Genomic DNA, 11,423 nt, shown 5'->3' on the forward strand with positions numbered 1-11,423 from the left:
TAGGGAAGTTTTTAATGTTTGGAGTATTACTCTGTTTAATATTATGTTGGGAGCCACCTAGAGTGGCGGGGAAAACCCAGCCAGATGGGCGAGCTATAAATTAATTACTTAATAATAATAATAATAATAATAATAATCAGTGTCCACATGGCAGGGCAGAGTGAATGTGTGTTTGAAGCATGGCAGAGGCTGGCAGCCACTCCAAGCTTGCTTTACTGCAGAGTCAAATAACATCCCAGAAGGGTTATGCTTGGGGTTTATTTATAGATTCACCAAAGCTATCTTTATATCACCATTTTGTAGTAATATGACAACCACTCATTTGTGCAATAAATGTGCAGTATCACTTTTGTTGTAGATGAAACAAAATTTAAAAATTCCTTCCAGTAGCACCTTAGAGACCAACTAAGTTTGTTATTGGTATGAGCTTTCGTGTGCATGCACACTTCTTGTAGAGATATCAGTTTCCCCTACACCTGCAGAGCTACTGCCAGGTCCTGTTGGAAGAAGTGGTCCCTGGGCAGCCCTGGACCTCTGCTTTCTCCCTGGAATTGATTCACCTGTACCAGCACCACCAGTGACCTCGTGCACTCACACATTCGTAAATATGTGTCATGAAAGGCTACGCATTCCCCTGTAAGAATCCCCCCACAATAGCCCACACTTTTTCCATTCCCTGAAACATGGCAGTCCCCTCTGGAGTAAGGACGACCTTTCTTCCATTGCTTTGGAACTGGATGCTGGCACTGGAACTACTTGAACTGGATGCAAATGAAATTGCCTGTTTTTGTTACGGAAATGGCCACCATGGTTTAGTCTGGAGAACAGGAGGTTAAGGGGTGATATGATAGCCATGTTCAAATATATAAAAGGATGTCACATAGAGGAGGGAGAAAGTTGTTTTCTGCTGCTCCAGAGAAGCGGACACGGAGCAATGGATCCAAACTACAAGAAAGAAGATTCCATCTAAACATTAGGAAGAACTTCCTGACAGTAAGAGCTGTTCGACAGTGGAATTTGCTGCCAAGGAGTGTGGTGGAGTCTCCTTCTTTGGAGGTCTTTAAGCAGAGGCTTGACAACCATATGTCAGGAGTGCTCTGATGGTGTTTCCTGCTTGGCAGGGGTTTGGACTTGTGGTCTCTTCCAACTCTATGATTCTATGATTCTATGGTGCCTGAAATAGAGATCACAGCTCCAGATACAGAAAGTGTTAGGATCATGGCATGGTGGGAAAAAGTTAAACTATTCCTCCCTAGCCCACACCCCAGGGTTCCTAGGTTGCTATGTATATAACAACAAAGAAGAAGAAAAAGAAAAGGGCATGTGCATCAATTGTATTCACACATGTCTATTTTGGCCCTGAGTTCTTGCTAAGTTTTTTGTCATATGGAAAGGTCTGATGTTGAGACAGACTTTCTGTTTGCTGCAGAGCCACATAAGAGCATAAAAAGTAACCAAAGTCCCTTCGAGCCCAGCATCCTATTCTCACAGTGACCAATGAGACCAATAAGGGTAGTCCACCATACACAGGGCATGAATGCATTGTCCTTCTCAGAACTGGCATTCAGAGGTGCTGACACTTGAGGTAGTATGTGCCCATCATGGCTACTAGCCTTTGGTAGGTTTATTAATGTATTCAGATACATTAATGTATCTGAACCCATTTTAAAGTCATCCAAATTCATGACCATCAATACATCTCATAAATTGGTGCCAACACATAAATCCTTCCTTCCTCTTACAGGCTCAGTTGTTCTAGAACAGGCATAGGCAAACTCGGCCCTCCAGATGTTTTGGGACTACAACTCCCATCATCCCTGACCACTGGTCCTGTTAGCTAGGGACGATGGGAGTTGTAGTCCCAAAACATCTGGAGCACTGAGTTTGCCTATGCCTGTTCTAGAAACTGATCCTTCTCAAGAACTTGCAAATTGGCAGTGGAACACAATTCTTTCTGGTTCAGGTAGCCAACTCTTTTCTGCAACATCATGAACTTTGCCTTTCCTTGCTATTAGCTAATCAATACAGACCATAAACCTGTGACTATTACATGAGTTCCTCAACATAATTTCTTCATGTTTCCAGCCAAGAGTTTTTCATCACTTAGCCCCTTCTATCTTTTCTGAATTAATGGCAGTGTCAGCAGCATGGAGCTACATTTGCAAAAAAAAAATCACCTTAAATTGGCATGTCTTCTCCGTCTCTATTTCTTCCTAAGGACATGTTCATATAGACTTTTTAAGGGATTGTGTGGGCTTTGTCAGCACTCTGAATTTTCACATTATGAGAGTAAAGGAAGCTGCTATCATGCCACACACAAACACACCCCGTTCTATCAGGATCTGGCATGTTTGGGCAGCCGCAGTTGAAAGTGGAGGAAGTAGAAGAAGCTGGGAGGGCTGGGAAAACCATCTGCTTGTCTCCTTGGAGACCCACTGCCAGTCAGGGTGAACAACACCAGGTTTTGTGGACAAATTAACTGAGTTTGGGTCAGGCAGTTTCATTCATACGGTGAAATATGATGCATGAGGGACAATTTATGAGGTGCCGCTCATCCCAAACATAACCTATATAACATGCATACAGACCCACAGCTCTGTGGCCTATTGCATTGGGCTATGCCTTTTCTAATGTCTTCTACAAATGCTTCTTCTGTTCCACTGCCAAACAGGAACTGAAAAGCTCTTTTTTGTGTCTGTTACATTTTATATTTAATACCTGAAAATGACTACCAGCCCAAATTTAGGAACAGTTCTGAGATGTACACAACTGCTTCCAGCATTCCTGCTTGATTAGCAACTTCATGCCACAAAATACAGCTCTTGCGTTCCACCCCACCCCCCTCCCAATCTTCAAATTTATGAGCAACTTCACACTTTTACAATTCTCTTTTCCCTTTGGATGGGGAATGCCGTTCTTTTCTGCAGCAGTGGCCTGAAGCGATTCCATTCACAATGTCTTTAGCCAGAGCAGCAGCATCTAGCCAACGTTTTCATTGGAACAATGCCCAGTTGTGCCTCATTTATTCAGGAAACTATCTTTTGCTAGAGAGCATTTAGAGATTATTACCCATGAACCCTGCAGTGCAATATATATTGCTCAAAACGTACCACGTTTCGGCTGATTATGGCTTTACATCACTGACACTGGAGCTGTGAAGCCAGAATTCTTTTTACTAGCCAAGAGAGATTCAAGAGGGCAGGCACTTTTTGGTTTCCAAAGGGTATAACAACATCTAGTCATGCTCTTAAGACTTTCATTTGCAAATGTTTTAACTATGTTCAACAGATACAAAGATGGCAGGAGGACAAAGCAGGTGAATTGGGGACTGCTTCTTGCTCTGGAACTATTTAAGTTGTGCATCTGGGGGGGACCCACAACATCCCACACATGCACATGTACATAGGACCTCTCCTCACACATGCAAATCAGTTCACACAATACCCTAGGTGTACTTGTAGCAGAAAACAGCACTTGCATTCCACTTCAAATTCTATAGGCCCCATCTATAGCAAAGGCTTAAACTGTCTTGATAGGCCAATCTCGTTTATTATTATTAAATTTGTGAGGTCCATGCCTTTACACAAAATACCATAAAACATTGTTAAAAGATAACAATAAGATTATAAAAGTAAGCTAAAATTCATGCCATGCTATCCCAGCAAGGAGACTACCCAAAAACCCCCACCATTCAGGAAAGAAGATACAGCAACAGGTTAGGAAAACAATGGGAGGGACCTCACCGTTTCGTCCAGGAACCGTACCCTAGTTTTCATAGCCTTCACCACAAAGACCGCTACCACGTGAGAAATCCGTGGATCAGCGTCCACCAGTAAAAACTTTACTTGGTCCTCAGAGTTGACTATTGATTTGGGAATAGTTTGTAACATCGCATCCCTGAAGGCCGAATAGATGGGACAATACAACATGTAATGTGTGAGATCCTCTTGGGTTCTCATATGACAAAGACATATACGTTGCTCTGCTGGGATTTTTGCATATCTGCCTGTCAGGTAGGCCGTAGGAATGGTTTGAAAACGGGCCATGGTGAAAGCTCTCCGAAGGGTGGGATTGGTGATATTCGCCAAATAATTGGCACAGGTTTTGACTGTTTTCAGTCGGGGAAGCCAGTGGGAGGACCCTGGGTTCTGAATTTTTGTGATATCCAACAGAGCGTCTCTCTCCAGGATCCATTCCCGAACTTTGTCTGGGCTCCACAGTTTGAGGGTGTTAAACTCCGGTAGGGTGTATCTAACCAGGATCTCAGATAGGTTTTGACGCCAAGTGGTATTCTTTTGAAGAGATACAAAGGCTTGTTTGGCCAATAAGGTGTTTGTGGTATTTGCAAGTTTGATGTAAAATCGTAGGAATCTTAAGTGGGCCCTGGCAGACACAGAGGGTAATCCAACCTCCACCCTCAAGAGAGCTGCTGGGGTTCCTTGAGGAAGGCCTAGAATCCTCTTGAGATAATAATTTTGAAAAATTTCAAGCCGTTCTAGCAGCTTCTGATTCCATCCCCAGAGTTCTACTCCGTATAGCATCTGGGGAATCACTTTTCCTACAAAAGCTTTTAGTGCCGGGATCACCAATTGCCCTCCCCTCAAATAAAAAAAGCTGAGCAGAGCACCGATTGTCCTACGTGTTAGGAGGGCTACAGTCTTGAAGTGGGCAAGCCAGCTAGATGTAGCTTGGAAAGTGATACCAAGATATTTAAAAGAAAGTCTCTGTTCGATTACGTGTTCATCTAAAGACCATCTGAATGTCTGGCGAGCTCTAGTAAACACCACAATTTTTGTTTTGTCATAATTTATCTTTAGAGAGTTTTGGGCACAATAAGCTGCGAGCCCCTCCAGCATGCTGTGTAGGCCCCTTCGAGTAAGTGCCATGACAGCCATGTCATCAGCATATAGCAATATATTCAGATGTTTGCCTTCCAGGGCGGGAGCTGCTAACTTATACTTTGCCATATGTTGAACAATGTCATTTATATAGAAATTAAAGAGGAACGGCGCTAACAAACAACCCTGTTTTACCCCTTTCCCCAGTGGCAGTGGGTCAGTATAGTTGCCTGACATCCCGGTTCTGATTTTAACTGTGGTGTCTGAATGTAACTCTCTAAGTATATTAAGAAGTCGTCTATCAATATCCGTCTCATATAGTTTTTGCCATAATTTGTCCCTACAGATTGAGTCAAAAGCAGATGTAAGATCTACAAAAGCCACAAAAAGTTTGCTCTTGTGTCTTGATAGGCATTGCATCTTCTGAAAGAACACAGGGGCCAATAATATCTAAGGGAACCAGGCAGAGGGCCTTCTCGGTAGTGGCGCCCGCCCTGTGGAACGCCCTCCCACCAGTTGTCAAAGAGATGAACAACTACCTGACATTTAGAAGACATCTGAAGGCAGCCCTGCTTAGGGAAGTTTTTAATGTATTTTGATGTATTTTTAATCTTTGTTGGGAGCCGCCCAGAGTGGCTGGGGAAACCCAGACAGATGGGCGGGGTACAAATAAGTTGTTGTTGTTGTTGTTGTTGTTGTTGTTGTTGTTGTTGTTGTTGTTGTTGTTGTTATTATTATTATTATAAATAAATACTCAGCACTCTCAACAAATGACAGTTCTCAATATTAACTTCCAAGAGAGTGTTCTTATGTTATACCTTATTGGTTACATATGGTTTTATACCATAGATAAGGCCACAGAATAAACATTTCATCTATCTCATTTTATCTCCAGCCCAAGCTACACATTACACAGGAGATCCATGACTGGATCTCCCAGTGATTTAATTTTTACTTGAAAGATGGAAGTATACATCACGGTGGGATGAAGAGTCTTCATGTGCCCAAGGAAATGCAGACATACAAATAATCCAGAGTAGTGTGCTTTTATTTTTAAAACCTGAGGTACCAATACACATAAGAATCATAATAATAATCATTTATTATTTATACCCCACTCATCTGGCTCAGTTTCCCCAGCCACTCTGGGCGGCTTCCAACAAAATATTAAAATACAATAGTCCTTCAGATATTAAAAGCTTCCCTAAACAGGGCTGCCTTCAGATGTCCTCTAAAAGTCTGGTAGTTGTTTTTTCCTTTGATATCTGGTGGGAGGGCATTCCACAGGGCGGGTGCCACTACCGAGAAGGCTCTCTGCCTACTGTAATCTTGTGCAGAAAGAGAAAATCTGAAGTAAAACCTGGGCTGGAACCACATCAGACTCTGGTAAGTTGGAACCATTAGAAAAACCAGTGGCATTCCAAACATTTCAGGGGGCTTCAAAAATGAGGCCCTAGAGAATGGGGCATTTAACCCCTTTCCCCCTGTGCCACTTCCCTGATCTAAACTGCATCCTCAGATAGGAGGAAATACAGCTGAAGGGAAAGGGCTAAACACACCACGAGGTCTTCAACGTAATATATATTTAGGTTTTTGGAATTCAAAACAACCCATTACCTGTGCTGCGGCCCTTTTAGGCATTCTAACAACTTTACACCAGGGAGACAACTTCCGATCGCACATCTGAAATTCTCACAACATCCTTCTCCTATGCCAGGTTTAAGATGTGCAACCTGTATTACTCACTCCAATAATTCCTCTGCTGTTATCTGAGAAAGTACGAGTCTCCCTGGGATCAGGATCATAATTACAAATAGCTAGAAGGATCCGTTCTAAGAAAATGAGATATTTTCTTCAGGTAGGACAATCAAAAATCAATTAGGGCTTAAACACAAGGCAGCATTGCCAGGCCCTGGAGGTGTAATAAGTAGCACTTGGCTTGCCTCTTCATTACCAAGATAATCAAGAATGACACTGCTTAATTATTTGCAATGATCCTACATAATTTGTTTCTGAAGTGTTATGCTGAGTTAGGTCGCCTTGGTATGCAGCCACCAACACTTCCATTTCCACACTGTTCCTTCTAATAATAAACTAGAAGCATAAATCACATCTTTTGAAAGTTTCCAAACAATCCTGCCAAGAGGCAAAACGGACAATTCAAGGCACTGGGTGAGTGAAACTTTGCCAGGGCGCATTCTAGTACAGTGGTGCCTCGGGTTAAGAACTTAATTCGTTCCGGAGGTCCGTTCTTAACCTGAGGTACTACTTTAGCTAATGGGGCCTCCCGCTGCCACCACGTGATTTCTGTTCTCATCCTGAAGCAAAGTTCTTAACCCGAGGTACTATTTCTGGGTTAGCGGAATCTGTAACCTGAAGCGTATGTAACCCGAGGTACCACTGTATCTGCAGGAAGCCAAAGATCTCCAAGACTCTTAGAGACCAAGAACCGTAAGATTTGTAAGAATGCCTTATTCCATATTGACCAGCCCCTGCTTTAAGAACGGTAAGAAAAGCCTCCTTTCTGTGGTAGCTCCTCACATATTGAACCCACTCCCTCCTAAGGTGCATTTGGCCTCATTACAATTTTCTGGGAGGCTTTTCATTCAACATATATATGAGTTGCTGCTACAATTAGTAATTGCTCTTTAGTTATTTGTTATGAGTTGTTGTGCTGTTGTTATTAAGGATTGTACCTTTTATGGATTTTTATGTAGGCTTTTGGCTGCCCTTTGCAGTGTTCAGTGAGCTCTTTAGGTCCAGTGGATGCTGGCCAAGCCCCACAGGGAAAGGCTATCACATAATAATAATAATAATAATAATAATAATAATAATAATAATAATAATATTTATATCCCACCCTCCCCAGCCAAGACCAGGCTCAGGGCGGCTAACACCAGGTATAAAAACAATTGATTAAAATAAAACGTAAAAACAAGATGAAAATACAACATTAAAATGCAGGCTCATTTCAGTAGAAACTCGAATCAAAAACTTTTTGGGGGATGAAAACGTCAAGTCTTCACCAAGCCCAACTGTCCAGACTGGTCCTACATGGGCCAGAAAAAAGCCAGGGAAGTCCCCAAATAGGAGTTCCATCACAGAAGGAGAAAGGAAAGAGGGGGAGGGGATGAAGTTGATTCCAAGCCAAAGGCCAGGCGGAACAACTCTGTCTTACAGGCCCTGCAGAAAGAAATCAGATCCTGCAGGGCCCTGGTCTCATGAGGCAGAGCATTCCACCAGGCTGGGGCCAGTGTTGAAAAGGCCCTGGCTCTGGTTGAGGCTAATCTGACTTCCTTAGGGCCCGGGACCTCTAGGGTGTTGCTATTTATGGACCTTAAGGTCCTCCATGGGGCATACCAGGAGAGGCAGTCCCGTAGGTATAAGGGTCTTAGGCCGTGAAGGGCTTTAAAGGTCAAAAGCAGCACCTTAAATCTGACCCTGTACTCCACCGGGAGCCAGTGCAGCTGGAAAAGCACTGGGTGAATATGCTCCCATGGCAGGGACCCCATGAGGAGCCTCGCTGCAGCATTTTGCACCCGCTGCACCATCCCGGACTTGAACTGACCAACTGGCCACTAGCGTGAGGATGCAATACAAGAAAACCTCCATTTTATGTCCACAATGCTAAAGAGAGCGATGTTGTGCAAATGTTTTTAAGCCATCCCTAGTGAATAAGGCTGTGTACACAACTGGGTCGTTAAAGCACATTTGAAGCACTTTCTTTCCCTCAAATAATTTTGAGCACTGTACTTTACACCTCACCATTTCCAGCAACCCTTAATAAACTTCAGAATATCTTTTCTTATATCTATGCTCCTGGGACAGGTTCAAGGTTCTTGTGTTAATTCAAAAAGCCCCAAACGACTTGGGCCTAACGTACCTGATTCCTTATGCTGCACCTCAATCGCTGTGATCTTTTGATTGGCCCCTAAGGCTCAGTCAGCCCCCACTAGGGGTCAAGCCATTAGTGAAACAGGTCCTGCCCTGTGGAACTCCTTGCCAATTGAAGTCTGGCAGGAGTCATCCCTGCTTTCTTTTAGATGTCTTTTTAAAAGTGCACTTTTCAGACAGACTTGGGAATGTGATTTTTTTTATTAAAAAAAACCCTGTCTTTACCAATGCTTTTGTTGAGGTGATATATCACCTTGTTTTATTTTTGATGAATATGCAGTTTCTAAATAGTTAAATAAATAAAATAAATAACTCTATCTAGTTCCCCCTGTTGCAGGCAGGTAGTTGCTGATTGTCCAGCCATCAGGCCTACTCATGTCTAGCCCCAATATCTGGCCTTCCCATCCTGAATTGGGTTAATTCTATTCTTATTCAGTGATCTCAATTTAAAAAAAAAAACTCCATTTATGATGCAAGCAGTAAACTTTATGATAACGGTTTATTAATACTTGACTGCATACTCCCCCAATTACAAATTTTGGAGTTGTTTTTAACAGCGCTAAAGCCAGCATTATCTGTATAATGCATTTGTTTATTTACCATGAATATTTATACACAGTAAACTCTCAATAAATCGGCAGTGTTAACGCCAGCACCAACTGTAAATCGCTACATAGAAATTTACGGTTAATTTGCTAGAATCTGATGCACAGGCAAATGCAGTAAATTAAATGTTATATTCTAAACGAGGTTTATGACTTGCACTCTTCTAATAGATGTATTTTTAGAATGGAGATTCTTGTGAGGAGGCAGGCGAAGAACATGAAGTCCATAAATAAAAGCAAGGGACACAAAAGGGGGGGGGGAGAAAGAGAGAGGAAATCAAGAGGATTAAAATTAAACGAGGATTAAAATTAAACGAAGGCCAGTGGGGCTAATGGCAGGAACACAGTGCTAAGTTTGGAGGAGGAGATTGCAGTAATTAGTTAATTACTCTGAAGTGCTTTGAACATGAAAAGTGCCGTATAAATGCTAAGTGTCATTAATAATCAGTTTTATGATTTCCCTGCAGTGTCAACAATATTTTCAAACTCATTCACAATTCAAGATCTCTTCCCCTTTCTCGACTTCTGCGAAAGGAGGGTGTCTAATTGCCGTATCGAGTACATTTCTCAGATTCTGCGGTCTGTCATTATTTCATTCACTGTTTCCCTAACTGGCCTCCAGAAAGGGCAACAAAAACACTGCAATGCTTCAGTCTGCACTTGCCCTCAGAATTGCTGTTCTGACCCGGCTGGCCCAGGTCTATGTCTCCAACAGTGACTGGCCAGACGGCCCTGCTAGAGCACTTGCAAGCAGAGCAAGGGGGTGATTACCACCTCAGCTGGTTGCCCCAGGGCCTGACAAATAAATAGAAGCAAGCCAACTGACTACTGTATTAGGGCTGTGTCCCAGTAGTGATGTATGGAAGTGAGAGCTGGACCATAAAGAAGGCTGATCGCCAAAGAATTGATGCTTTTGAATTCTGGTGCTGGAGGAGACTCTTGAGAGTCCCATGGACTGCAAGAAGATCAAACCTCTCCATTCTGAAGGAAATCAGTCCTGAGTGCTCTCTGGAAGGACAGATCCTGAAGCTGAGGCTCCAATACTTTGGCCACCTCATGAAAAGAGAAGACTCCCTGGAAAAGACCCTGATGTTGGGAAACATTGAGCGCACAAGGAGTAGGGGACAACAGAGGATGAGATGTTTGGACAGTGTTCTCGAGGCTACCGGCATGCGTTTGACCAAACTGCAGGAGGCAGTGGAGGACAGGAGTGCCTGGCGTGCTCTGGTCCATGGGGTCACGAAGAGTCGGACACGACTGAGCGACTAAACAACAACAACAGGAGCCACCCCTCCCAATCCACCCTGAGCTGGCAGTCTCCAGTCAGGCTGACCCAAGCTAGGGCAACTCAGGGACCACCTACTGCACTCATGCTTGCAAAGAAGAGCTCTGCACCAGCCCTGCATCAATGCCTCCACTGAGAAGGCCATTGATCCTGATTGGTGATGCTTCAAGGATAGGCCTAAAGCAGGAAGAGAGAGCCAATAGCCAGCTCTTCTCAAGAAGATGCAGCCAGCAGTCATGGGAGATCTTGGCCTTTTGACAGGCTCTCCTGCTAGGTGTTTATCTCGCCAGAGTGGTGCATGCTCTAGTTATCTCTCACTTGGACTACTGCAATGCGCTCTATGTGGGGCTACCTTTGAAGTTGACCCGGAAACTACAACTAATCCAGAATGCGGCAGCTAGACTAGTGACTGGGAGCGGCCACCGAGACCACATAAAACTGGTCTTGAAAGACCTACACTGGCTCCCAGTACGTTTCCGAGCACAATTCAAAGTGTTGATGCTGACCTTTAAAGCCCTAAACGGCCTCGGTCCAGTATACCTGAAGGAGTGTCTCCACCCCCCTCGTTCTGCCTGGACACTAAGGTCCAGTGCCAAGGGCCTTCTGGCGGTTCCCTCGCTGTGAGAAGCAAAGCTACAGGGAACCAGGCAGAGGGCCTTCTCGGTAGTGGCACCCACCCTGTGGAACGCCCTCCCACCAGATGTCAAAGAGGAAAACAACTACATAACTTTTAGAAGACATCTGAAGGCAGCCCTGTTTAGGGAAGCTTTAAATGTTTAATAAACTATTGTATTTTAGTGT

The 11,423-nt window shown here is 43.6% G+C and overlaps 1 long non-coding RNA gene across 1 annotated transcript in view; it reads right to left on the reverse strand.

Annotated features, from left to right (window-relative positions):
- The window catches only part of LOC310659775, a 28,747-nt gene extending 19,924 nt beyond the window's left edge, over positions 1 to 8,823 (reverse strand). Inside the window, exon 1 of the long non-coding RNA XR_014502991.1 lies at positions 8,722 to 8,823. This is a non-coding gene — a long non-coding RNA (uncharacterized lncRNA). The remainder of the gene's footprint in view (positions 1 to 8,721) is intronic.
- Positions 8,824 to 11,423: the final 2,600 nt, after the last annotated feature.

This window comes from Podarcis tiliguerta, assembly GCF_965153285.1.
Source record: "Podarcis tiliguerta genome assembly, chromosome: 11".
In the NCBI taxonomy this organism is placed as follows: Eukaryota; Metazoa; Chordata; class Lepidosauria; order Squamata; family Lacertidae; genus Podarcis; species Podarcis tiliguerta.